The 26931-nt window shown below is 46.7% G+C and overlaps 3 pseudogenes across 1 annotated transcript; 2 read left to right on the top strand and 1 right to left on the bottom strand.

Moving 5' to 3' along the window:
• Positions 1-26931, bottom strand: part of LOC147118854 (uncharacterized) — a 305497-nt pseudogene that overhangs the window by 36565 nt on the left and 242001 nt on the right.
• LOC147118857 (uncharacterized) lies at positions 17886-19458 on the top strand (annotated as a pseudogene).
• LOC147118856 (uncharacterized) lies at positions 21003-25609 on the top strand (annotated as a pseudogene). Its single transcript, XR_015077956.1, has 2 exons — positions 21003-21081; positions 24153-25609. The product of XR_015077956.1 is annotated as an uncharacterized LOC147118856 (transcript).

Raw genomic sequence — 26931 nt, 5'->3', positions numbered from 1 at the left:
TATCTGTTCCTCTAGCTCCCCCTGACTGTTTGGAGGCCTATAGTACACTCCCAGCAAAGTGCTTGCCCCCTTTTTGTTTTTAAGCTCCACCCATATGGCCTCATTAGAGGAACCTGCTAATATGTCATCCCTCCTTACTGCAGTAATTGAATCCTTAATATTGCGATACCCCCTCCTCTTGTACCTCCCCCTCTGTCTCGCCTGAAGATTCTGTACCCCGGAATATTGAGCTGCCAGTCTTGCCCCTCCCTCATCCATGTCTCCGTGATAGCAACAATATCATACTCCCTATCAACACCTTCAGTTCATCCACCTTACTTGCAAGACTCCTTGCATTAAAATAGGTGCCATCCAGCCTTGCCCTTGTATATTTGCCCTGTCTACCATGCTGACTTGTTTTTTTCTCTATGATTGGCAGCACATCACCCCCTATTTCAGCTCCCCTCTGTATCCCATCCCCCTGCCAAGTTAGTTTAAACCCCCCCCAACAGTGCTAGCAAACCTCCCCGCAAGGATATTTGTCCCGCTCTGGTTCAGGTGCAACCCGTCCAACTTGTACAAGTCCCACCTTTCCCAGAAGCAGGCCCAATGATCCAGGAAACTAAAACCCTCCCATCTGCACCAACTCTTTAGCCACGCATTCATCTGTTCTATCCTCCTATTCCTATACTCACTAGCACGTGGCACTGGGAGTAATCCAGAGATTACAACCTTTGAGGTCCTGTTCTTTAATTTGCTACCTAGTTCACTAAATTCTTGATGCAGGACCTCATCCCCCTTCCTACCTATGTCGTTGGTCCCAATGTGGACCACGACCTCTGCCTGCTCACCCTCCCCCTTAAGAATGCCCTGTAGCCGCTCAGTGACATCCATGGCCCTGGCCCCAGGGAGGCAACAAACCATCCTGGAGTCACGTTTGCGGCCACAGAAACGCCTATCTGTTCCCCTTACGATAGAATCCCCTACCACTATTGCTCTCCCACTCTTTTTCCTCCCTTTCTGAGCAGCAGAAGTGTCCCTGGTGCCAGGAAGCTGGCTGCTGCTGCCTTCCCCCGGTGAGTCATCCCCCTCAACAGTATCCAACTTGGTATACCTGTTTGAAAGGGGGATGTCCGCAGGGGGCCCCTGCACTTTCTGCCTGCCTCTGTTGCTCCGCCTGATGGTCACCCAAGTTCTTTCTGCCTGTGCAGCCCTACCCTGCGGCGTGAACAACTCACTAAACGTGCTATCCACGGCCCTCTCAGCATCGCGCATGCTCCAAAACTCATCCACCCGCAGCTCGAGCGCCGCAATGCGGTCTACAAGTAGCTGCAGCTGGATGCATTTCCCGCACACATGGTCGCCAGGGACACTGGCAGCGTCCCTGACTTCCCACATGGAGCAAGAGGAGCAGAACACGGGTCTGAGCTCTCCTGCCATGACTTAATTAATTAAAAAATTTATTCAATACCCCAGTTACAGGTATACTCTAGGGCGCTTTATTTACCAACGGTCCCCACTACAACACAGAGACCCTAGAAATTTAACACCACAGAATTCAAGCTTGTAATGAAAAGAGAGAAATACTCACCAACCAATCACTTACCTGCTCCCTGGTGACGTCACACCCCGATTACTTTTTACCTCTCTCCTTCCCTCCGAGTTCAGAGACTGGAGACTGGAACGCCTTACCTGGTCTCTGGGGACTTTTATAGCCCCGCTGCGTTTCCCGCCGACGCACTGAGGCCTTACCTGGGCTCTGGGACTTTTATAGCCCCGCTGCGTTTCCCGCCGACGCACTGAGGCCTTACCTGGGCTCTGGGACTTTTATAGCCCCGCTGCTGCCGCTGAGTTTCCCGCCGACGCACTGAGATAGTAAGAGTTTTTATAGTTATATAAAAAGAAAAAGGGTGGCTAAAGTTAATGTTGGTCCCTTAGAGGATGGGACCGGGAAATTAATGGTGGGAAATATGGAGATGGCAAAAACACTGAATGAATATTTTGTATCAGTCTTTACAGTAGAAGACACTAAAAATATCCCAACACTGGACAAACAGGGGGCTATAGGGGGGAGGAGCTAAACATGATCAAAATCACTAAGGAAGTGGTACTCGGTAAAATAATGGGACTCAAGGCGGATAAATCACCTGGACCTGATGGCTTACATCCTAGGGTCTTGAGGGAAGTGGCGCTCGCGATTGTGGATGCATTGGTAATAATTTTCCAAAACTCCCTGGACTCAGCAAAGGTCCCGGCAGACTGGAAAACTGCTAATTTAACACCCTTATTTAAAAAGGGCAGTAGACAGAAGGCTGGAAACTATAGACCGGTTAGCCTAACATCTGTGGTAGGTAAAATTTTGGAGTCCATTATTAAGGAGACAGTAACAGGACATTTGGATAATCATAATTTAATAGGACAAAGTCAGCATGGTTTTATGAAGGGGAAGTCATGTTTGACAAATTTGCTGGAGTTCTTTGAGGAAGTAACGTACAGGGTGGATAAAGGGGAACCAGTAGACGTAGTGTATTTAGACTTCCAAAAGGCATTTGACAAGGTGCCACACAAAAGATTATTGCTTAAGATAAAAAATCACGGGATTGGGGGTAATATTCTGGCATGGATAGAGGATTGGCTATCTAACAGAAGGCAGAGAGTTGGGATAAATGGTTCATTCTCAGACTGGCAATCAGTAACTAGTGGTGTTCCGCAGGGGTCAGTGCTTGGTACCCAACTCTTTACAATCTATATTAACGATTTGGAGGAGGGGACCAAGTGTAACATATCAAAGTTTGCAGATGATACTAAGATGGGAGGGAAAGTAGTGAGTGAGGAGGACATAAAAAACCTGCAAGGGGACATAGGCTAATAAATGGGCAGATGGAATACAATACTGGAAAGTGTGAGGTTATGCACTTTGGCAGGAAAAATCGTAGAGCAAGTTATTATCTTAATGGCAAGAAACTGGAAAGTACTGAAGTACAAAGGGATCTGGGGGTCCTGGTGCACGAAACTCAAAAGGTTAGTATGCAGGTGCAGCAAGTGATTAAGAAGGCCAATGGAATGTTGGCTTTCATTGCTAGGGGGATAGAATATAAAAATAGGGAGGTATTGCTTCAGTTGTACAAGGTATTGGTGAGACCGCACCTGGAATACTGCATACAGTTTTGGTGTCCATACTTAAGAAAAGACATACTTGCTCTCGAGTCAGTACAAAGGTGGTTCACTCGGTTAGTCCCGGGGATGAGGGGATGGACATATGAGGACAGGTTGAGTAGATTGGGACTCTACTCATTGGATATCAGAAGAATGAGAGGCGATCTTATTGAAACATATAAGATTGTGAAGGGGTTGGATCGGGTGGATGCGGGGAGGATGTTCCCGATGATGGGTGAAACTAGAAATAGGGGGCATAGTCTTAGAATAAGGGGCTGCTCTTTCAAAACTGAGATGAGGAGGAACTACTTCACTCAGAGGGTGGTAGGTCCATGGAATATGCTGCCCCAAAAAGCTGTAGAAGCTACATCATTACATAAGTTTAAAACAGAAATAGACAGTTTCCTAGAAGTAAAGGGAATTAAGGGTTACGGGGAGCGGGCAGGAATTTGGACATGAGTCTAGGTTCGGATCGGACATGGCCCTGTGAGTAGCGGAGCGGGCCCAGGGGCCGTGTAGCCTGATCCTGCTCCTATTTCATGTGTCTAATTCTGTTAGATTCAGGAGATGGTTCTGTGATAGTAGATTGGCGGTTAGGATCAGATCAGCCATGATCTTATTGAATGGCGGAGCAGGCTCGAGGGGCCGATTGGCCTACTCCTGCTTCTATTTATTATGTTCTTATTCCGTATGCCTTCTTAACCACCTTATCTACTTGGCCTGCTACCTTCAGGGATCTGTGGACATGCATTCCAAGGTCCCTTTGTTCCTCTACACTACTCAGTGTCCTACCATTTAATGTGTATTCCCTTTCGTTGTTAGCCCTCCCCAAATGCATTACCTCACACCTCAGTCTGGTGAATCTTCGCTGCACTTCCTCCATGGCAAGAACATCCTTCCTCAGATAAGATGACCAAAACTGCACACAATACTCAAGGTGTGGTCTCACCAAGGCCCTTGCTCCTGTACTTGAATCCTCTCGCTATGAAGGCCAACATTCCATTTGCCACTATTCTGCCCACCTGACCAATTTATTGGTATCATCCTGCAGTCTACAGCTTCCTTCTTCAGTATAAACCACACAGCCGATTTTAGAATCATCTGCAAACTTCTAACTCATACCCCCTATATTCAAGTCTAGATCATTGATATATACCACATAAAGTAAGGGACCTAGTACTGAGCCCTGCAGAACCCCACTGGAAACAGCCTTCCAGTCACATAAACACCCATCAACCATTACCCTCTGCTTCCTGTCTCCGAGCCAGTTTTGAATCCAACTTGACACTTTGCCCTGGATCCCATGGGCTTTTAACTTCGTGACCAGTCTGCCATGTGGAACCTTATCAAAAGCCTTGCTAAAGTCCATATACACTACATCAAACGCACTACCCTCATCTACCCTCCTTGTTACCTCCTCAAAAAATTCAATCAAGTTTGTCATACACGACCATCCCTTAACAAATCCGTGATTAATCCGTGTCTTTCTAAATGAAGATTTATCCTGTCCTTCAGAATTCTTTCCAATAATTTTCCCACCACTGAGGTTAGGCTGACTGGCCAGTAATTACTCGGTCTATCCTTTTCTCCCTTTTTAAACAAGGGTACCACATTAGCAGTCCTCCGGCACCACACCTGAAGCCAGGGAGGATTGAAGAATGATGGTCAGAAACAGTCGGTAACAGGACATCAATCAGTCTCCTCTTATCTCAGAGGCATCAAGCACTCCATCCACTGAGTGCTTGAATCAAAGCTGATTTATTTGACATTTGTCCAGAATATTAATCTCCAGCTCAGTTATATAGGAGTTACATACATCAGAAACAAACCCAACTGTCAGAATGAACATGATTCAGTCCTGGATGTGATTAACAGCAGCAACAACAGCAGAATCCAACCCCTGCAGTCACTTGTGAACTCGCTGGTGTCTCAGCAGGTTGAATGACTGAGGGAATCCCTTCTCACATACGGAGCAGGTGAATGGCCTCTCCTAAATGTGAACACGCTGGTGTCTCAGCAGATCGGATGAACGACTGAATCCTTTCCCACACACGGAGCAGGAGAACGGTCTCTCCCCAGTGTGAACTCGCTTGTGTGTCAGAAGATGCGATGAAGAATTAAATCCTTTCCCACACACAGAGCAGGTGAACGGTCTCTCGCCAGTGTGAGCATGCTGGTGTGTCAGCAAGGTAGATGAATGAGTGAATCCCTTCCCACACATGGAGCAGGTGAATGGCCTCTCCCTGGTGTGCACTCGCTGATGTGTCAACAGGTGAGATGATTGAGTGAATCCCTGCCCACAGACGGAGCAGGTGAACGGCCTCTCCCCGGTGTGAACTCGCTGGTGTTTGCTGAGCTGGGATGAGGAAGTAAATCCCTTTCCACACATAGAACAGCTGAATGGCCTCTCCCCAGTGTGAATCCGCTGGTGTGTCGGCAGTTGGGATGACTGAGCGAATCCCTTCCCACACACGGAGCAGGTGAATGGCTTCTCCCCGGTGTGACTGCGTCGATGAGTTTCAAGCAGAGACGGGTAATTGAATCCCTTCCCACAGTCCTCACATTTCCACGGTTTCTCCGTGGTGCGGGTGTCCTTGTGTCTCTCCAGGTTGGACGATTAGTTGAAGCCTCGTCCACACACAGAGCACGTGTACGGTTTCTCCCCACTGTGAATGCTGCGATGTTTTTTCAGGCGGTGTAACTGGTTAAAGCTCTGGAACACTCTCACTCGGGTATGTGTGTCTCGGTGTTTTTCCAGTCACACTGATGTTTGAAATTTTATCACGCAGGCACAACAGCCAAACATTCTCCATCCACATTCGAAGGCCGATGATATTCCCGTCCTGATGAATCGAGTGACTCTGTCAGATCTTGTTGTGATGTTTGGTTTGAGTTTCCTGTCTCTAAATCCTCCTCTTCCAATACCCTGTAAAGGGAGTTTACAAAAGTCATCACTGTAAGTACAGGATAGAAATTCAAAAGAGACAATTCTAGTTTCTATGGAACATTCTTTCCTCTCTTGTTCCCCCAAAGCTGTAAATCCCCGTCCCACACACTCTCCCTCCTCCCTGTGCTGAAATCCAAACCTATCGCACCATCTCCAATATTTCTTTCCTCCACTCCCAGTTTTCCCCCTCCCTCTACTCTGGTTGGGTTCAGTTCTCCACCCGCTGTGTGCAGAGTGAGAATAAAATCAATGAGTCACTGATTGTCAACTCTCCGACACCTCCTCCTACCTCCGCCTGGACCATGAACCCCCTACCGAACATCAAGCCATCGTTTCCAAGACTGTCACTGACCCCATCTCCTCTGGAGATCTTCCCTTCACGGCCACCAACCTCATAGTTCCCCAACGCCGCACAGCCCGCTTCTACCTCCTTCCCAAGATCCACAAACAGGACTGCCCTGGTAGATCCATCGTTTCAGCCTGTTCTTGCCCACGGAACTTATCTCTTCCTATCTTGACTCTACTTTTTCTCCCCTTACATAAGAACATAAGAAATAGGAGCAGGAGTAGGCCAATCGGCCCCTCGAGCCTGCTCCGCCATTCAATAAGATCATGGCTGATCTGATCCTAACCGCCAATCCACTATCACAGAACCATCTCCTGAATCTAACAGAATTAGACACACGAAATAGGAGCAGGATCAGGCTACACGGCCCCTGGGCCCGCTCCGCTACCCACAGGGCCATGACCGATCCAAACCTAGACTCATGTCCAAATTCCTGCCCGCTCCCCGTAACCCTTAATTCCCTTTACTTCTAGGAAACTGTCTATTTCTGTTTTAAATTTATGTAATGATGTAGCTTCTACAGCTTTTTGGGGCAGCATATCCCATGGACCTACCACCCTCTGAGTGAAGTAGTTCCTCCTCATCTCAGTTTTGAAAGAGCAGCCCCTTATTCTAAGACTATGCCCCCTAGTTCTAGTTTCACCCATCATCGGGAACATCCTCCCCGCATCCACCCGATCCAACCCCTTCACAATCTTATATGTTTCAGTAAGATCGCCTCTCATTCTTCTGAACTCCAATGAGTAGAGTCCCAATCTACTCAACCTCTCCTCATATGTCCATCCCCTCATCCCCGGGATTAACCGAGTGAACCTTCTTTGTACTGACTCGAGAGCAAGTATGTCTTCTCTTAAGTATGGACACCAAAACTGTATGCAGTATTCCAGGTGCGGTCTCACCAATACCTTGTACAACTGAAGCAATACCTCTCTATTTTTATATTCTATCCCCCTAGCAATGAAAGCCAACATTCCATTGGCCTTCTTAATCACTTGCTGCACCTGCATACTAACCTTTTGAGTTTCGTGCACCAGGACCCCCAGATCCCTTTGTACTTCAGTACTTTCCAGTTTCTTGCCATTAAGATAATAACTTGCTCTACGATTTTTCCTGCCAAAGTGCATAATCTCACACTTTCCAGTATTGTATTCCAACTGCCAAATCTCTGCCCAGTTACTTAGCCTGTCCATGTCCCCTTGCAGGTTTTTTATGTCCTCCTCACTCACTACTTTCCCTCCCATCTTAGTATCATCTGCAAACTTTGATATGTTACACTCAGTCCCCTCCTCCAAATTGTTAATATAGATTGTAAAGAGTTGGGGACCCAGCACTGACCCCTGCAGAACACCACTAGTTACTGATTGCCAGTCTGAGAATGAACCATTTATCCCAACTCTCTGCCTTCTGTTAGATAGCCAATCCTCTATCCATGCCAGAATATTACCCCCAATCCCGTGATTTTTTATCTTAAGCAATAATCTTTTGTGTGGCACCTTGTCAAATGCCTTTTGGAAGTCTAAATACACTACGTCCACTGGTTCCCCTTTATCCACCCTATATGTTACTTCCTCAAAGGACTCCAGCAAATTTGTCAAACATGACTTCCCCTTCATAAAACCATGCTGACATTGTCCTATTAAATTATGATTATCCAAATGTCCTGTTACTGTCTCCTTAATAATGGACTCCAATATTTTACCTACCACAGATGTTAGGCTAACCGGTCTATAGTTTCCAGCCTTCTGTCTACTGCCCTTTTTAAATAAGGGCGTTACATTAGCAGTTTTCCAGTCTGCCGGGACCTTTGCTGAGTCCAGGGAGTTTTGGAAAATTATTACCAATGCATCCACAATCCCTACCGCCACTTCCCTCAAGACCCTAGGATGTAAGCCATCCGGTCCAGGTGATTTATCTGCCTTGAGTCCCATTATTTTACCGAGTACCACTTCCTTAGTGATTTTGATCGTGTTTAGCTCCTCCCCCCCTTTAGCCCCCTGTTTGTCCAGTGTTGGGATATTCTTAGTGTCTTCTACTGTAAAGACTGATGTAAAATATTCATTCAGTGTTTTTGCCATCTCCATATTTCCCACCATTAATTTCCCGGTCTCATCCTCTAAGGGACCAACATTTACTTTAGCCACCCTTTTTCTTTTTATATAACTATAAAAACTCTTACTATCTGTTTTTATATTTTTTGCTAATTTACTTTCATAATCTATCTTCCCTTTCTTAATCAATCTTTTTGAGACTTGTCCAGTCTCTTCCCACCTACATCTGCGACTCTTCCGACGCCCTCCACCACTTTAAGTTTCCAGTTTCCTGGCCCCAACCGTTTCCTTTTCACTGGACGTCCAATCCCTCTACACCTCCATCCCTCACCAGGATGGCCTGAGGGCACTCCACTTCTTCCTCGAACAGAGGCCCAACCAGTCCCCATCCACTACCACCCTCCTCCGCCTGGCTGAACTTGTTCTCACATTGAACAACTTCTCCTCTGACTCCACTCACTTTCTCCAAATTAAAGGTGTTGCTATGGGAACCCACATTCCCACTGTCCAGGGCCCCAAACACTCCTTCCAGGTGAAACAGCGATTTACTTGTACTTGCAATCTAGTATACTGTATTCGCTGCTCACGATGCGGTCTCCTCTACATTGGGGAGACCAAACGCAGATTGGGTGACCACTTTGCGAACACCTCCGTTCAGTCCGTAAGGGGGACCCCGAGCTTCCGGTCGCCTGTCACTTTAATTCTCCGCTCCACTCCCACTCTGGCCTCTCCGTCCTCGGCCTCTTGCATTGTTCCAATGCAGCTCAACGTAAACTCGAGGAACAGCACCTCATCTTTCGATTAGGCACTTTACAGCCTTCTGGACTCAACATCGAGTTCAACTATTTCAGACAATAACCCCTGACCCCATTTTTCAGGCTGTTTACGTTTTTGCCATCCCCATTTGCAACATTTTATCTCTCCTGCCTCTTACCCTAGCAAACTGTTCCTTCCTCCCCTTCCCCCCCTCCCCTTCCTCTGCACCAGCTTAAAACCTGTTACATCTCTCGCCTTCTCCAGTTCTGACAAAGGGTCATCGACCTGAAACGTTAACTCTGTTTCTCTCTCCACGGATGCTGCCTAACCTGCTGAGTATTTCCAGCATTTTCTGTTGTTATTTCAGATTTCCAGTATCCACAGTATTTTGCTGTTGTATCAGATAATTTCTTTGTTGGTTTTCACAGAATCATCCACCCTGTCCAAGATGGCGGCCAATGACCCCGCTGACCCGGGCGGCCGGGCCTGTCACCGCGGGGTAAACCCAGGGCCTGAGGCCTACACCTGGTGTTTGTGAAGCTTCCCAACCCACCCGCGGCTCCAATTCCTCGCCGAGCCCACAATCTCCTACCGCCTCTTCTGTTTTAGACCATCGCCATCACTCGCACTGCGCATGCTCAGAGCTCAGCCCGGTCCCACGCCTGCGCACTGGGCTCCTGTTGTCATTGATAGGGCACATTCAGCCGCGCGGGGCATTCTGGGTAAATACACCGCCATTGAATGTCCCAATATGGGAAGATACAATTTTTTAAATTATTCTATCGAGATTGGGGCCGGAGGGGCAATCAACAAAATGAATTAAGAAATTATACAGAATCCCACGTGACCGGGCCCTCCACCATCGTGTGATGTACGCTGGCCGCCACTTTTCAGTTACCAACTCGTACCTCAGGCCCCGCCCAGTCCGGTTAAATTGCTAAATGTTTACTAACTGTGTTTTCTAACTTCAGTGCAGTCCTGTTATTCAGAGGGAAACTTACGAGGCACCATATTTGTATATGTCAAACCTGAGAAGCTGTTAATGGCTTTAATAAGATGGCAGCAATTTTTTCCCAAAGTGGAAATAGCTGAAAAACGCCACTAGCAACCCATCAAAACACGTAGAAACATAGAAGATAGGACCAGCAGTAGGACATTCGGCCCCTCGAGCCTGCTCCGCCATTTAATGAGATCATGGCTGATCATCCAAATTCAGTACCCTGTCCCTGCCTTCTCCCCATATCCCTTGATCCCTTTAGCCTTAAAAATATATCTAACTCCTTCTTGAATATATTTAATGAATTGGCCTCAACTGCCTTGTGTGGTAGAGAATTCCGCAGGTTCACCACTCTCTGGGTGAAGAAATTCTTCCTCATCTCAGTCCTAAATGGCTTACCCCTTATCTTTAGACTGTGACCCCTGGCTCTGGACTCCCCCGCCATTGGGAACATCCTTCCTGCATCCAGTCTGTCTAGTCCTGTTAGAATTTTATAAGTTTCAATGAGATCCCCTGTCATTCTTCTAAACTCGAGCGAATATAAACCTAATCGACCCAATCTCTCCTCATACGTCATTCCTGCCATCCCAGGTATCAGTCTGGTGAATCTTCGCTGCACTCCCTCCATGGCAAGAACATCCTTCCTCAGATAAGGTGACCAAAACTGCACACAATACTCAAGGTGTGGTCTCACCAAGGCCCTGTACAACTGCAGCAAGACATCCTTGCTCCTGTACTTGAATCCTCTCGCTGTGAAGGCCAACATACCATTTGCCTTCTCAACCGCCTGCTGCACCTGCATGCTTACCTTCAGCAACTGGTGCACAAGGACACCCAGGTCTTGTTGCACTTCCCCTTCTCCCAATCTGTTGCCGTTCAGATAATAATCTGCCTTCCTGTTTTTGCCACCAAAGTGGATAACCTCGCATTTATCCACATTATATTGCATTTGCCATGCATCTGCCCAATCACCCAACCTGTCCAAATCATACTGGAGTTTCGCTGCATCCTCCTCACAGCACACACGCCCACCCAGCTTTGTGTCATTTGCAAACTTGGAGATATTACATCTAGTTCCCCCATCTAGATCATTTATATATATTGTGAATCGGTCCTAGCACTGATCCATGCGGTATCCCACTAGTCACTGCCTGCCACTCGGAAAAAGACGTGTTTATTCCAACTCTTTGCTTCCTGTCTGCCAACCAGTTCTCTATCCAAGGCAATACCTTACCCCCAATCTTGTGTGCTTTAACTTTGCATGTTAATCTCTTATGCAGGATCTTATCGAAAGCCTTCTGAAAGTCCAAATACACCACATCCACTGGTTCTCCCTTATCTATTCTACCAATTACATCCTCAAAAAATTCCAGTAGATTAGTCAAGCATGATTATTTACCTTTTGCAAATCCATGTTAACTTTGTCCAATCCTGTCACTGTTTTCCAAGTGCTCTGCTATTACATCTTTTATAATGGACTCTAGCATTTTCCCCACTACCGATGTCAGACTTACCGGTCTATAATTCCCTGTTTTCTCTCTACCACCCTTCTTAAATAGTGGGGTTACATTAGCTATCCTCCAATCCATGGGAACTGTTCCAGAGTCTATAGAACTTTGGAAGATGACCAGCAATGCATCTACTATTTCTAGGGCCACTTCCTTAAGTATCCTAGGATGTAGATTATCAGGTCCTGGGGATTTCTTGGCCTTCAATCCCATCAATTTCCCTAACACCATTTCCCTACAAATACTGATTTCATTCAATTCCTCCCTCTCATTAGACCCTATGTTCGCCGACATCTCTAGGAGGTTATTTGTGTCCTCCTTGTGACAGAACCAATGTATGTATTTAATTGGTCTGCCATTTCTTTGTTCGCCATTATAAATTCCCCTGATTCTGACTGCAGGGGACCTATGCTTGACTTCACCAATCTTTTTCTCTTCACATATCTATAGAAGCTTTTACAGTCAGTTTTTATGTTCCACGCAAGCTTACTCTCAGAATCTATTTTCCCCTTCTTAATTAATCCCTTTGTCTTCCTTTGCTGAATCCTAAACTGCTCCCAATCCTCAAGGTTGGCTGCTTTTTCTGGCCAAATTATATGTCCTCTCCTTGGATGTTATGCTATCCCTAATTTCCCTTGTTAGCCATGGTTGAGTCGCCTTTTTTGTTTTATTTTTATGCCAACATAAGAACATAAGAAATAGGAGCAGGAGTAGGCCATACGGCCCCTCGGGCCTGCTCCGCCATTCAATAGGATCATGGCTGATCTGAATCTAGACTCACGTCCACTTCCCTGCCCTCTCCCCGTAACCCCTAATTCCCTTATCTGCTAGGACAATGTCTATCTCCATTTTAAATGTATTTAATGTTGCAGCTTCCACGGCTCTCTGGGGTAGCAAATTCCATAGATTTACTACCCTCTGAGTGAAGAAGTTTCTCCTCATCTCAGTTTTGAAAGGGCAGCCCCTTATTCTAAGATTATGCCCCCTAGTTCTAATCTCACCCATCAGTGGAAACATCCTCACCGCATCCACCCGATCAAGCCCCCTCATAATCTTGTATGTTTCGATAAGATCGCCTCTCATTCTTCTGAACTCCAATGAGTAGAGTCCCAACCTACTCAACCTTGCCTCATACTACAACCCCCTCATCTCTGGAATCAACCGAGTGAACCTTCTCTGAAGCGCCTCGAGAGCAAGTATATCTTTTCTTAAATATGGAAACCAAAACTGTACGCAGTATTCCAGGTGTGGCCTCACCAATACCCTGTATAACTGCAGCAAGAATTCCCTGTTTTTATACTCCATCCCCCTTGCAATAAAAGCCAAGATTCCATGGACCTTTCTGATCACCTGCTGCACCTGCATATTAACTTTTTGTGTTTCATGCACCAGGACCCCCAGATCCCTTTGTACTGTAGCACTTTGCAGTTTCTCTCCATTTAGATAATAACTTGCTCTTTGATTTTTTCTGCCAAAGTGCATAATCTCACACAATCCAACATTATATTGCATCTGCCAAATCTCTGTCGTTCATCCATGCAATCTTTAAATGTTTGCCATTGCCTATCCACCGTCAAGCCTTTAAGTAACATTCCCCAATACATCCTAGCCAACTCGTGCCTCATACCATCGTAGTTTCCTTTATTTAAATTCAGGACCCTAGTCTCTGAGTCAACTACTTCACTCTCCATTTTAATGACGAATTCTATCATATTATGATCGCTCCTCCCTAAGGGGCCTCACACAACAAGATTGCTAATTAATCCTTTCTCAATAATACCCAGTCTAAGATGACCTGATCTCTAGTTGGTTCCTCGACATATTGGTCCAGGAAACCATCCCGTATGCACTCTAGGAATTCCTCCTCCACAGTATTGTTACTAATTTGGTTAGCCCAATCTATATGTAGATTAAAGTCATCCATGATAACTGCTGTGCCCTTATTGCACGCGTCTCTAATTTCCCATTTAATGCCATCCCAACCTCAGCATTACTGTTTGGGGGTCTGTATACAACTCCCACTAACGTTTTCTGCCCCTTGGTATTTCTTAGCTCTGCCCATACAGATTCCACATCATCAGAGCTAATATCCTTCCTTACTATTGTGTTAATCTCCTCTTTAACCAGCAATGCTACCCCACCTCCTTTTCCTTTTTTCCTGTCTTTCCTGAATATTGAATACCCCTGGATGATGAATTCCCAGACTTGGTCATCCTGGAGCCATGTCTCCGTAATCCCAATTATATCATATCCATTTACATCTATTTGTGCAGCTAATTCATCCACCTTATTATGAATGCTCCCTGCATTAAGACACAAAGCCTTCAGACTTGATTTTTTTAACACTGTCTGTCCTTTTAGAATCATTATTTACTGTGGCCCTGTTTGATTTACACCCTTGATTTCTCTGCCTTCCACTTTTGCTTTTCTCCTTCCAATCTTTTGTTTCTATACTTGCTTCCCTTTCCTCTGTCTCCTTGCACAGGTTCCCAAACCCCTGCCATTTTAGTTTAAACCCTCGCCAACAGCACTAGCAAACACTCCCCTTAGAGCATCGGTTCTGGTCCCTCCCAGGTGCAAACTGTCCAGTTTGTACTGGTCCCACCTCCCCCAGAACCGGTTCCAGTGTCCCAGGAATTTGAATCCCTCCCCCTTGCACCATTCCTCTAGCCACGTATTCATCTGAAATATCCTTGTATTTCTATTCTGACTAGCATGTGGCACTGGTAGCAATCCTGAGATTACTACCTTTGAGGTCCTATATTTTAATTTACCTCCTAACTCCCTATATTCAGCTTTTAGGACAATGTAATGAGAAAGGAACAATTAACAATCTTGTTGTGCGAGGCCCCTTGGGGCGCAGCGATCATAATATGATAGAATTCTTCATTAAGATGGAGAGTGAAGTATTTGACTCAGACACAAGGGTCCTGAATTTAAATAAAGGAAACTACGATGGTATGAGGCGCGAGTTGGGTAGGATTAATTGGGGAATGTTACTCAAAGGGTTGACAGTGGATAGGCAATGGCAAACATTTAAAGATCGCATGGATGAACTACAGAATTTGTTCATCCCTGTTCAGCATAAAAATAAAACAAAAAAGGTGAATCAACCGTGGCTAACAAGGGAAATTAGGGATAGCATAAGATCCAAGGAGAGGACATATAATTTGGCCAGAAAAAGCAGCAAACCTGAGGATTGGGAGCAGTTTAGGATTCAACAAAGGAGGACAAAGGGATTAATTAAGAGGGGGAAAATAGAATATGAGAGTAAGCTTTCAGGGAACATAAAAACTGACTGTAAAAGCTTCTATAGATATGTGAAAAGAAAAAGATTGGTGAAGTCAAGCATAGCTCCCCTGCAGTCAGAACCAGGGGAATTTATAATGGAGAACAAAGAAATGATAGACCAATTAAATTTCCACCGCCCCCTGGGAAGGGCTCCCTAGGCCCGAGCATTAATGCACTTCCTGGGTAAGGATCCTGTAGGCCTGAGCATTAATCCACACCCTTAAATCCTGCCCTCTGACTTCTGTTTTGTAGCCGTCTTTCCATCCATTCTATTACCTGACCATTGACACCACACAGCCTAACCTTGGTCATCTTGTAGACCATACATACTGCAGACACAGTGCACCAGTGGTGGAGCAGATCGAATGTGGCAGATGCGCTGATGAATTGGATTTCTCTGTCCTGTGTGTTTTGGTGGATCGCTGGTGGTGTTTTTCACCTCTTTCCACCTTGAAAAATTGCTGCCAGCTTATTAAAGCCATTAACAGCTTCTTATGTAGGACACAAAAAATGGTGCCTCGAAAGTTTCCCTCTAAATAACAGGTCTGCACTGAACTTAGAAAACACAGTTAGTAAATATTTAGCAATTAAACCAGACTGGGCGGGGCCTGAGGTACGAGTTAATAACTGAAAAGTGGCAGCTACTTCACACGATGGCGGAGGGCCCGGGCATGTGGGTTTCTGTATAAATTATTAATTGATTTTGTTAATTGCCTCTCCGGCCCCAATCTCGATGGAATGATTTAAAAAAAGGTTTGCTCACTAATTGCTGCTTTCAATGGCAGGATAGTTCCCCAGAATAACAACAGAAAATGCTGAAAAAACTCAGCAGGCCAGGCAACATCCATGGAGAGAAAATAGAGTCAATGTTTCGGGTAAAGAAGCACAGGAAATGAAATAGATTAAGAGGCCAGGCTGGGAGAGAACAAAAGAGAAGTGAAGAGACATTAAGAGGTATTCAAAACGAGACAAGATGGTGATAGGACAGAGGAGACAAAAGGCGGCTCAGATTAGGTGTGAAATGCACTGGCAGAATGGGAGACAGCTGCCTTGTGGGAGAGAGAAAAAAAAAGAAAGGTGGGGAAAGGCCAAAACAAAGGTGTGGATAAAAAATATAAGTAAAAATGTAATAGGGGCCGAGGTTATAATCTGAAATTGTTGAACTCGATATTGAGTCCGGAAGGCTGTAAAGTGCCTAATCGGAAGATGAGGTGCTGTTCCTCGAGCTTATGCTGAGCTTCCGTGGAACAGTACAAGAGCCCAAGGACGGTGAGGTCCGAGTGGGAATGGGGCGGTGAATTAAAATGACAGGCGACCGGAAGCTCGGGGTCACCCTTACGGACTGAATGGAGGTGTTCCGCAAAGCGGTCACCCAATCTGCATTTGGTCTCCCCAATGTAGAGGAGACCGCATCGTGAGCAGCGAATACAGTATACTAGATTGCGAGAAGTACAAGTAAATCGCTGTTTCACCTGGAAGGGTGATAGAGGAGTGGACTAGGGTGTCTCGGAGGGAGCGGTCCCTACGGAATGCTGAAAGGGGAGGGGAAGATGCGACACCTCCTCCTACCTCCACCTGGACCATGACCCCACTACCGAACATCAAACCACCGTTTCCAAGACTGTCACTGACCTCATCTCCTCTGGAGATCTTCCCCCCTCTCCCAGCCTGGCCTCTTAATCGATTTCATTTCCTGTGCTTCTTTAGTCTTGATAAAGGGTTTTCACCTGAAACGTTGACTCTATTTTCTCTCCACAGATGTTGCCTGGCCTGCTGAGTTTTTCCAGCATTTTCTGTTGTTATTTCGGATTTCCAGCATCTGCAGTATTTTGCTATCGTACTAGTTCCCCAGAATCCCCCGTGCGGCAGAATGTGCCCCATCAATGACAACAGGAGCCCGGTGCGCAGGCGCAAGACCCGGCTGTGCTCTGAGCATGCGCAATGCCAGTGATGACGCAGTTCTGAAACAGAAGAGATGGCAGCGGGCGGCGGTAGGAGATTGTGGGCTCGGGGAGGAATTGGACCCACGGGTGGGCTGGGAAGCTTCATAAACACCCGGTGTAGGCCTCAGGCCCCGAATAAGAGCCCACAGGCCCCGTGTTTGCCCCGCGGTGACAGGCCCAGCCGCCCGGGTCAGCGGGGTCACTGGCCGCCATTTTGGACAGGGCGGGATCACGGCGCATGCGCGGCCATCTTATGCAGGAACAGAGAGTGGGCGGGGCTTCAGGGTCCCAGTGACCAGGAGAGACAATCATTGACTCATTGATTTTATTCTCACTTTGCACACAGCGGGTGTACAACTGAACCCAGCCAGAGCAGAGGGAGGGGGAAAACTGGGAGTGGAGGAACGAAATGTTGGAGATGGTGCGATGGGTTTGGATTTCAGCACAGGGAGGAGGGAGAGTGTGTGGGACGAGGATTTACAGCTTTGGGGGAACAAGAGAGGAAAGAATGTTCCATAGAAACTAGAATTGTCTGTTCTGAATTTCTATCCTGCACTTACAGTGATGACTTTTGTAAACTCCTTTTACAGGGTATTAGAAGGTCGGGAATTGCAGTCAGGAAACTCAAACCAAACATCACAACAAGATCTGACAGAGTCACTCGATTCATCAGGACCTGAATATCATCGGTCTTTGAATGTGGAAGGAGAAATGTTTGTCTGTTCTGTCTGTGGGAAAAGATTTCAAACATCAGTGTGACTGGAAAAACACCGAGACACACACACCCGAGTGAGTGTTCCAGTGCACTGACTGTGGAAAGAGCTTTAACCAGTTACACAGCCTGAAAAAACATCACACCATTCACAGCGGGGAGAAACTACACGTGTTTTGTGTGTGGACGAGGCTTCAACTGATCGTCCAACCGGGAGAGACACAAGGACACCCCCACCACGGAGAAACCGTGGAAATGTGGGGACTGTGGGAAGGGATTCAGTTCCCCGTCCCAGCTGAAAGCTCATCAATGCAGTCACACTGGGGAGAGGCCGTTCACCTGCTACATGTGTGAGAAGGGATTCGCTTGGCCATGTCACCTGATAAGACACCAGAGAGTTCACACTGATGAGAAACCTTTTAAATGCTCTGTCTGTGAGAACAACTTTAAAAGCTCTGAGGGACTGATTAGACACCAGCGAGTTCACACTGAAGTGAGACTATTCAGTTGCTCTCACTGCGAAAAAGATTCAAGCACTCATCGAATCTCACTGAACACCAGCGTGTTCACACTGGGGAGAGGCCTTTTCAATGCTCTGTCTGTGGGAACAGCTTTAAAAGCGCTGGTGAGCTGAGTAAACACCAGCGAGTTCACACTGATGAGAGACCATTTAACTGCACTGACTGTGGAAACAGCTTTAAACATGCTGCAGATCTGATTAATCACCAGCGAGTTCACATTGACGAGAGACCTTTTCAATGCTCTGACTGTGGGAGCAGCTTTAAACGCTCCGAGGGTTTGATTAGACACCAGCGAGTTCACGCTGATGAGAGACCGTTTAAATGCTCTGACTGTGGGAGCAGATTTAATTGCTCTGTGGGTCTGATTAGACACTAGCGAGTTCACACTGACGAGAGACCATTTCAATGCTCTGACTGTGGGAATAGCTTTAAAAGCGCTGCAGAGCTGATTAAACACCAGCGTATTCACACCGACGAGAGACCTTTTAAATGCTGTGACTGTGGGAACAGATTTAAAAGTTCAGAGGGAGTGATTAAACACCAGCGAGTTCACACTGATGAGAGACCGTTTCAATGCTCTGAATGTGGGAACAGCTTTAAACGCTCGGCAGAGCTGGTGAGACACCAGCGAGTTCACTCTGGGGAGAGACCTTTGAAATGCTTGGTCTGTGGGAAAAGTTTTAAATGCTCTTGTGAGTCTGATTAAACACCAGCGAGTACACACTGATGAGAGACCGTTTAGTTGCTCTCACTGTGGGAAGAGGTTCATCCAACCTTATGGCACACCAGTGTGTTCACACGAGGGGGAGGCCATTATCTGCTCCATGTGTGCAAAGGAATTCTCCCAGTCATCCAACCTGCTGGCAGACCAGCGAGTTCACAAGTGACTGCACGGGTTGAATTCTGCTGTTTTTGCTGCTGTTGATCACATCCAGGACTGAACCATGTTCAGTCTGACAGTTGGGATTGTTTTTGCTGGTGTTAATAACCCTTGTAACTGCGGCGGAATTTAATATTAAAAGAAAGACTTACATTTATATAGCGCCTTTCATGACCACCGGATGTCCCAAAGCGCTTTACAGCCAATGAGATGCTTTTTTTTTTTGAAGTGTTGTCACTGTTGTAATGTTGGACAAATGACAGCCAATTTGGGCACAGCAAGCTCCCACAAACAGCAATGTGATAATGACCAGATAATCTGTTTCAGTGATGTTGATTCTGGATATATGCCAAATAAATCAGCTTTGTTTTAAACAGTGTGTCAATTCCTTGGTTTTTCCTTGATAAGAGGAGACTAATGGATTTCCCGCTACCGATTGTTCCATTTTTGGGCCTTTTCTCCTGTCTTATTCTAGAATTTTTAAGTTCTCATAAATTTGGTTACCCTCATGGACATGTCCCATCTCCCCATATCTTTCACAGAGCCTCTCCTAGCCTTGGTAGCCTCACTGTAAGATCCTAACCCAAATAATTAACATAATCCCTAACCCCAACCCCTGACTCTATCACCCTAACCACAGTTCTCATGCCCGCTCGCAATAGTGATTGTGATGTCAACGGGGTTGCAGAGATCAATGGCCATGTTATTTTTTAATATATAACTTGCCAAGGCTTCTTCAGCAGCACCTCCCAAACCCGCGACCTCTTCCACCTAGAAGGACAAGGGCAGCAGGCGCATGGGAACACAATCCCCTCCAAGTCACACAGCATCCTGACTTGCAACTATATCACTGTTCCTTCATCATTACTGGGTCAAAATCCTGGACCTCCTTCCCTAACAGCACTGTGGGAGTACCTTCACCACATGGATTGCAGCGGTTCAAGAAAGCAGCTCACCACCCTCTTCTTAAGGACAATTAGGGATGGGCAATAAATGCTGCCCTTGCAGTTAAGAAGGCAAATGGTATGTTGGCCTTCGTAGCGAGAGGGTTCGAGTACAGGAACAAGAATGTCTTGCTGCAGTTGTACAGGGCCTTGGTGAGACCACACCTTGAGTATTGTGTGCAGTTTTGGTCACCTTATCTGAGGAAGGATGTTCTTGCCATGGAGGGAGTGCAGCGAAGATTCACCAGACTGATACCTGGGATGGCAGGAATGATGTATGAGGAGAGATTGGGTCGATTGGGCTTATACTCGCTGGAGTTTAGAAGAATGAGAGGGGAATCTCATTGAAACTTATAAAATTCTAACACAACTAGACAGACTAGATGCAGAAGGATGTTCCCGATGGTGGGGGAGTCCAGAACCAGGGGTCACAGTCTAATGATAAGGGGTAAGCCATTTAGGACAGAGATGAGGAATTTCTTCACCCAGAGAGTGGTGAACCTGTGGAATTCTCTACCACAGAAGGCAGTTGAGGCTAATTCATTAAGTATATTCAAGAAGGAGTTAGATATATTTCTTAAGGCTAAAGGGATCAAGGGATATGGGGAGAAGGCAGGGACAGGGTACTGAGTTTGGATGATCAACCATGATCTCATTGAATGGCAGAGTAGGCTCGAGGGGCCGAATGGCCTACTCCTGCTCCTATCTTCTATGTTTCTATGTTTTGCCAGCAATGCCTACATCCCATGAACAAATAAAAAAAAATGTTTTCCTCGCCTCACTTCCTGGTCCAAATGCGCTTCTTCTGTTCCTCAACCGCTCCATTCATCCAATACCCATAGTATTATTTAGAGGACAGGCCGCTGATACGCGGAACAACGAATCAATTATCTTGAATTCCTTTAGATCCTCAATGGCGGCAGTGGGTACCCAGAATGTCGCGCGGTTGGGAATACGCCCTATCTGAGTGACGGGGGCCCGGTGCGCAGGCGCAGTAGAGCCGGGTTCCTGGGCCGCCTGGAGGAAGAGGGCGGTCGGGACAGAGCGGACGCGGTAGGAGAGGGCGGCCGGCGCGGTGGGAGAATAAACCACAAGGCCGGCTTTATAATAAAGGGGCTGCGGCCTTAGAGCCGAGTAACAGCCCCCGGGGCCGGGCTTCATCCAGCTGCGGGGCGGCTGTGAGGCTTCCTCCCGGGGACAGAAGGAGGAATTGGAGCCGCGGGTGGGCTGGGAAGCTTCACAAACACCCGGTGTAGGCCTCAGGCCCCGAATTAGAGCCCACAGGCCCCGGGTTTACCCCGCGGGGACAGGCCCGGGTTAGCGGGGTCACTGGCAGCCATCTTGGGCGTGGGAGGGGTCACTGGCCGCCATCTTGTGCAGGGCGGGGTCACTGGCCGCCATCTTGGGCGTGGGAGGGGTCACTGGCCGCCATCTTGGGCAGGGCAGGATTTATTTTATTTGTTTCTGGGATGTGGGCGTCACTGGCAAGGCCGGCATTTATTGCCCATCACTAGTTGTCGTGGAGAAGGTGGTGGTGAGCCGCCTTCTTGAACCGCTGCAGTCCGTGTGGTGAAGGTCGTTGTGGTTTGTTACAACTGAGTGACTTGTTGGGCCATTTCAGAGGGCAGTTAAGAGTCAACCACATTGCTGTGGGTCTGGAGTCACCAATAGGCCAGACTGGGTAAGGACGGCAGATTTCCTTCCCGAAAGGACATTAGTGAACCAGGTGGGTTTTTACGACAATCCGATAGTTTCATGGTCACCATTACTGATATTAGCTTTTTGTTCCAGATTTATTGAATTAACTGAATTTAAATTCCCCAGCTGCTGTGGTGGGATGTCAACTCACGTCTCCGGATCATTAGTCCAGGCCTCTGGATTACTAGTCCAGTGATATTAGCACTCTGCTATCGTCCCCATACGCGCATGTGCTGCCATCTTGGTACAGGAACAGAGAGTGGGCGGGGCTGCAGGGTCCCAGTGACCAGGAGAGACAATCATTGACTCATTGATTTTATTCTCACTCTGCACACAGCAGGTGTAGAACTGAACCCAACTAGAGTAGAGGGAGGGGGAAAACTGGGAGTGGAGGAAAGAAATGTTGGAGATGGTGGGATGGCTTTGGATTTCAGCACAGGGAGGAGGGAGAGTGTGTGGGACGGGGATTTACAGCTTTGGGGTTAAAATGTGTTATTTTGGTCATATTTCTAGATTTGCCATTTTCTGCCCACTGGGCAATCACAGTGCACTGACCAACACCTCAGCTTGTCAGAATAGGGCAGGTGGAACCGAGCCAGAGGCAGCTCTGGGACTTCATTCAATTCAATTCAATTTTATTTGTCATTGTGCAGTACACAGTCTGCTGCATATATGAAATGTTGATTTTTACGAGTCCTCCCAACATTGGAATAAATATGGCATAACAATGATAAAAATACTAATAGAAATACTAATAGAAAGACAGTAATAATAAATAAAACAACAGTGATAAATAATAATAAATTAATCGTTCATGAGTCTTATGGCCTGGGGGTAGAAGCTGTTTCGAAACCTGTTGGTACAAAACCTATGCTTCGGTATCTCTTACTGGACGAGAGCAGGGCGAAGAGGTTGTGGCTGGGGTGACTCGTGTCTTTAATGATTCTCAGGGCCTTCCCCCGGCACCTCTCGAGGTAGATATCCTGCACAGCAGGTAGTTTAATTCCTATAGTGTGTTGTGCAGCTTTCACTACCATCTGTAGAGCCTTGCGGTCTGTGGCGGTGCAGTTGCCATACCAGGTAGTGATGCAGCCGGACAGGATACTCTCGATGGTGCACCGGTAGAAGTTGGTGAGAATCTGGGGGGCCATTCCAAATTTCTTCAGTCTCCTGAGGAAGAACAGGCGTTGGCATGCCTTCTTGGTTACAACGTCGATGTGATGGGACTCTTTAAGTCCTCCATCTTCTGAGCATTGGGTTGGGAAACAAGAATTCCATTGTTTATTGGGCCCTGGCGAGCACTGCCCTCCCCCCCCCCCCCCCCCACAATTTTAATATTTTGATGCATCTGTCTATTTATATACTAGGAATGTTTTAATTGCTTTCACAGCAAAATGCATTTATTATTAAACCTTCACAGAAGGCAACTGTGGTAACTGTGAATAAAACTCAGAGTTGTTGGGATCTGGAACGCTCTACCTGAAAAGGTCATGAGCTGATTCTATCAATGATTTTAAAAGGGAGTTGGGCGGGTACTTGAGGATGAGGATCTTACAGGGTTACGGACAACAAGCAGGGATGTGGGACTAAGCACGAGTGCTCATTCTAAGTGTCAGCACAGGCACGATGGGCCGAATGGCCTCCTTGGTGATGTACGTTTCAATGATTCTGTGAAAACTAACAGAACCAAACAAAAAAATGATCTTCCTTGGTTATTGATCATTTCACTAAATTTCAACAGAGTACTCTATACACCAACAACAATTTACATTTATAAAGAGCTTTTAAAACATCTCAAGGCACTTTACAGTAGCACAGTCAGACAATAATCGACACACATACTTTATTTGTGGTCCAGTGCACTGACACAAAGTTCCTTCACAACTGTAACAATTTTATTGCGGTTGCTGTGAAGGCTGCGCTCACTCTGCTCGTACACCTGGTCTCCAAAGGAGGCAAAACAGGACTAATGCTGCCGAGCTCAGCTCTTTTTGATCAGAAAATATCAACTGTTTCGCCTCACCAGGAAATGCACAAAAGAGGCAGCAGTGCTCATTGGCTGCCCAGGAAAGTCCTATTTAGATTAAACTCCTTCACCCAGAGAGTGCTGAGAATGTGGAACTTGCTGCCACAGGGAGTAGTTGAGATGAAGAGCAGGGATACATTTAAGGGGAAGCTGGATAAACACATGGGAGAAAGGAATAGAAGGAGATGCTGATAGGGTGAGATGAAGAGAGATGGGAGGAGGCTCGTGTGGAGCATAAACACTGCATGGACCAGTTGGGCCAATTGGCCTGTTTCTGTGCTGTACAATCTATGTAATTCTATGTAATAAGAGAGGAAAGAATGTTCCGTAGAAACTAGAATTATCTTCTGTATTTTAATCCTGAACTTACAGTGATGCCTTTTGTAAACTGCTTTTACAGGGAATATCATCGGTCTTTGAATGTGGAAGGAGAAATGTTTGCCTGTTTTGTCTGTGGGAAAAGATTTCAAAGATCAGTGTGACTGGAAAAGCACCGAGACACACAGACCCGAGTGAGAGTGTTCCAGTGCACTGACTGTGGAAAGAGCTTTAACCAGTTACACAGCCTGAAAAAACATCGCACCATTCACAGTAGGGAGAAACCGTACATGTGTTGTGTGTGTGGACGAGGCTTCAACTGATCGTCCAACCTGGAGAGACACAAGGACACCCACACCACGGAGAAACCGTGGAAATGTGGGGACTGTGGGAAAGGATTCAGCTCCCCATCCCGGCTGGAAACTCATCGACGCAGTCACACCGGGGAGAGGCCGTTCACCTGCTCCGAGTGTGGGAAGGGATTCAGTCAGTCATCCCACCTTCTGACACACCAGCGAGTTCACACAGAGGAGAGACCGTTCAGTTGCTCTCACTGTGGGAAGAGGTTCAGGCAGTCATCTCACCTCATTGCACACCAGCAAAATCACACTGGGGAGAGACCGTTCACCTGCTCTGTGTGTGAGAAGGGATTCACTAATTCATCCACTCTGCTGATACACCAGCACATTCACACTGCAGAGAGGCCATTCACCTGCTCCGTGTGTGAGAAGGGATTCACTAATTCCTCCGACCTTCTGAGACACCAGCGCATTCACACTGGGGAGAGGCCATTCACCTGCCCTGTGTGTGGGAAGGGATTCACTCATTCATCCAACCTGCTGATACACCAGCGCATTCACACTGGGGAGAGGCCATTCACCTGCTCCGTGTGTGGGAAAGGATTCATTCGGTCATCGCACCTGCTGACACACCAGCGAGTTCACACTGGGGAGATGCCATTCACCTGCTCTGTGTGTGGGAAGGGATTCTCTCATTCATCCAACCTGCTGACACACCAGCGGGTTCACACTGGGGAGAGGCCATTCACCTGCTCCGTGTGTGGGAAGGGATTCAATCAGTCATCCAACCTGCTGACACACCAGCGAGTTCACACTGGGGAGATGCCATTCACCTGCTCCGTGTGTGGGAAGGGATTCACTCAGTTATCCAACCTGCTGGCACACCAGCGAGTTCACACTGGGGAGAGGCCTTTCACCTGCTCCGTGTGTGGGAAGGGATTCAATCAGTCATCCAACCTGCTGAGACACCAGCGAGTTCACAAGTGACTGCAGAGGTTGAATTTTGCTGTTATTGCTGCTGTTAATCACATCCAGGACTGAACCTTGTTCATTCTGACAGTTGGGGTTTGTTTCTGCTGATGTTAGTAACCCCTATAACTGGGCTGGAGTTTAATATTCTGGATATATAGCTGATTGAGTTATCGGGGCTGCAGTGTTCGTTTAAGAACCGCTGTCTGATCTTTCCCCTTAATTTCTGATGAGTCCCTGAATTATTTTAAAATAAAATTATGAACTTTTACTTTCCTAAATTGATATTTGGTACAAAATCTACAATTCAGTGTCTGAAAGGTTCCACTGATTAACATCTCCAATTAGAAAGTGCTGATTAATCCTCGCTGACAATTCTTACTGACTTGCACATTACACACAGTGGCACCTCCATTATCCACCAGAAAGAAGGGGAATGGGAATTGGTGGAGAATCGAGAGTCCCCAAATGTTGCCCCTCCCGTCTGGTACAGCAATCCCCTCGGCACGGGAATGGAGAGAAGTCCAGTTATAGTGACGGGATGAGTTAAAGGTATTTACGCAGACGGGCGGAAGGTGGGAAGTGGTGTTCCACAGGGATCAGTGCTGGGACCACTGTTCACCATTTACATGAATGATTTGGACTCGGGAATCAGAAGTACAATTTCAAATTTTGCAGATGGCACTAAATTGGGGGGTGTAGTTAATACTGAGGAAGACTGCGATAACATCCTTGTAAAATTACTCAGTTGTGTTCAGTAAATAGCAGCATCTTTTAATTTGCTTTGACAGATCACATCACTGTATAGTTATGTGAAAAACAGAAATCATTAACAGCTCCCAGTTTCAGAATTGTTAGATTCAAATTCAACTTCTTCCAAGTACAGTCTAACATTTCAAAAATTGTAATGGATGTAGGCGAGATATTAGGACTGTTGTCTAACACAATCCAAACACACTGACACACAGACAGATGGGCAGATGTAGCTTCACAGCGAATCCTTTCAAGCCTCACTAAAAAGTGGCAGACTGGCAATCCATTGTTCACTAATGGAGTTGTGATCTTTGTAAATTAAGAAAGGAAATGCATGGAAATGTGTCAAAGAGTTGATTAACAGAGTGGGGCATCATCTCCCTTTGATTTCTATAGAACTTTTGTATCAAAATAGAAGGAATGTATTTGTGACACACACACAATTAATAATTACATCACAATGTGATTGTGAGGATCGATTATCGCCTCTTGATACCTTCCTTGTCCACCAGTCGAGGGAGGTTTCAAGTGAACCGGTGGACACCGCCTGCTCCCTCTCCAGGGCCACCCAGGCAGGGACAAGACCACGGGAGAGAGGCAGGCAGCCAGAGTGACCCCCGCCCCCCCATGGACCCCGCCCATCCTGGAGCTACAAATTGCTGTTTTCACCAGGCCCAAGAGCAGGTCCAGGAGAAGATCCTCCGACCCCCCTCCGCACCAGGTGGGCAAAGATTAGGAGCGTGGGGCTAAAGTGTAGCCAAGAGTTGAGGAGCAGCCCCTTCAGGTAACTATACAGGGGCTGCAACCTCTCACACTGAATATATACACGGCCCATGGACT

This window comes from Somniosus microcephalus, chromosome 4 (genome assembly GCF_052327205.1).
Source record: "Somniosus microcephalus isolate GS21.2 chromosome 4, FLI_Smic_1.0, whole genome shotgun sequence".
Taxonomy (NCBI): domain Eukaryota; kingdom Metazoa; phylum Chordata; class Chondrichthyes; order Squaliformes; family Somniosidae; genus Somniosus; species Somniosus microcephalus.
The sequence above is the reverse complement of the archived record's forward strand: the minus strand, read 5'-3'. Positions and strand labels throughout refer to the sequence as shown.